This window comes from Glandiceps talaboti, chromosome 9, assembly GCF_964340395.1.
Source record: "Glandiceps talaboti chromosome 9, keGlaTala1.1, whole genome shotgun sequence".
Taxonomy (NCBI): domain Eukaryota; kingdom Metazoa; phylum Hemichordata; class Enteropneusta; family Spengelidae; genus Glandiceps; species Glandiceps talaboti.
In genome coordinates this window covers 22,836,225-22,838,724 of record NC_135557.1, presented here as the reverse complement: position 1 = coordinate 22,838,724, position 2,500 = coordinate 22,836,225, and positions in this window count along the sequence as shown.

Sequence of the window (2,500 nt, the reverse complement as noted above, 5' to 3'; positions counted from 1 at the left end):
CTAATCTGTTCACCGCATAGCACAGTGCACCTAATCTGTTCACTGCATAGCACAGTGCACCTAATCTGTTCACCGCATAGCAAAGTGGACCTAATCTGTTCAACGCATAGCACAGTGCACCTAATCTGTTCACTGCATAGCACAGTGCACCTAATCTGTTCACCGCATAGCACAGTGCACCTAATCTGTTCACCACATAGCACAGTGGACCTAATCTGTTCACCACATAGCACAGTGCACCTAATAGGTTCACCACATAGCACAGTGCACCTAATCTGTTCACCGCATAGCACAGTGCACCTAATATGTTCACCGCATAGCACAGTGCATCTAATCTGTTCACTGCATAGCACAGTGCATCTAATCTGTTCACTGCATAGCACAGTGCACCTAATCTGTTCACTGCATAGCACAGTGCACCTAATCTGTTCACTGCATAGCACAGTGCACCTAATCTGTTCACCGCATAGCAGAGTGCACCTAATCTGTTCACCGCATAGCACAGTGCACCTAATCTTTTCACCGCATAGCACAGTGCACCTAATCTGTTCACCGCATAGCACAGTGCACCTCATCTTTTCACCGCATAGCACAGTGCACCTCATCTTTTCACCGCATAGCACAGTGCACCTAATCTCTTCACCGCATAGCACAGTGCACCTAATCTGTTCACCGCATAGCACAGTGCAACTAATAGGTTCACCGCATAGCACAGTGCACCTAATCTGTTCACTGCATAGCACAGTGCACCTAATCTGTTCACTGCATAGCACAGTGCAACTAATAGGTTCACTGCATAGCACAGTGCACCTAATCTGTTCACTGCATAGCACAGTGGACCTAATCTGTTCACCGCATAGCACAGTGCAACTAATAGGTTCACCGCATAGCACAGTGCACCTAATCTGTTCACCGCATAGCACAGTGCACCTAATCTGTTCACTGCATAGCACAGTGCACCTAATCTGTTCACTGCATAGCACAGTGCATCTAATCTGTTCACCACATAGCACAGTGCAACTAATAGGTTCACCGCATAGCACAGTGCACCTAATCTGTTCAACGCATAGCACAGTGCACCTAATCTGTTCACTGCATAGCACAGTGCAACTAATAGGTTCACTGCATAGCACAGTGCATCTAATCTGTTCACCGCATAGCACAGTGCACCTAATCTTTTCACCGCATAGCACAGTGCACCTAATCTGTTCACCGCATAGCACAGTGCACCTAATCTGTTCACTGCATAGCACAGTGCAACTAATAAGTTCACCGCATAGCACAGTGCATCTAATCTGTTCACCGCATAGCACAGTGCAACTAATCTGTTCACTGCATAGCACAGTGCACCTAATCTGTTCACCACATAGCACAGTGGACCTAATCTGTTCACCGCATAGCAAAGTGCACCTAATCTTTTCACCGCATAGCACAGTGCACCTAATCTGTTCACCGCATAGCACAGTGCAACTAATAGGTTCACCTCATAGCACAGTGCATCTAATCTGTTCACCACATAGCACAGTCCACCTAATCTGTTCACTGCATAGCACAGTGCACCTAATCTGTTCACCGCATAGCACAGTGGACCTAATCTGTTCACCGCATAGCACAGTGCACCTAATCTGTTCACTGCATAGCACAGTGCAACTAATAGGTTCACCGCATAGCACAGTCCACCTAATCTGTTCACCGCATAGCACAGTGCACCTAATCTGTTCACCGCATAGCACAGTGCAACTAATCTGTTCACCGCATAGCACAGTGCAACTAATCTGTTCACCGCATAGCACAGAGCACCTAATCTGTTTACCACTTAGCACAGAGCACCTAATCTGTTTACCACTTAGCACAGAGCACCTAATCTGTTTACCACATAGCACAGTGCACCTAATCTGTTAACCACTTAGCACAGAGCACCTAATCTGTTTACCACATAGCACAGTGAACCTAATCTGTTTACCACTTACACAGAGCACCTAATCTGTTTACCACATAGCACAGTGCAACTAATCTGTTCACCGCATAGCACAGTGCATCTAATCTGTTCACCGCATAGCACAGTGGACCTAATCTGTTCACTGCATAGCACAGTGCACCTAATCTGTTCACTGCATAGCACAGTGCATCTAATCTGTTCACTGCATAGCACAGTGCACCTAATCTGTTCATCGCATAGCACAGTGCACCTAATCTGTTCACCGCATAGCACAGTGGACCTAATCTGTTCACTGCATAGCACAGTGCACCTAATCTGTTCACCACATAGCACAGTGCACCTAATCTGTTCACCGCATAGCACAGTGCACCCAATCTTTTCACCGCATAGCACAGTGCACCTAATCTGTTCACCACATAGCACAGTGGACCTAATCTGTTCACCACATAACACAGTGCAACTAATAGGTTAACCACATAGCACAGTGCACCTAATCTGTTCACCACATAGCACAGTGCACCTAATCTGTTCACCGCATAGCACAGTGCACCTTATCTTTTC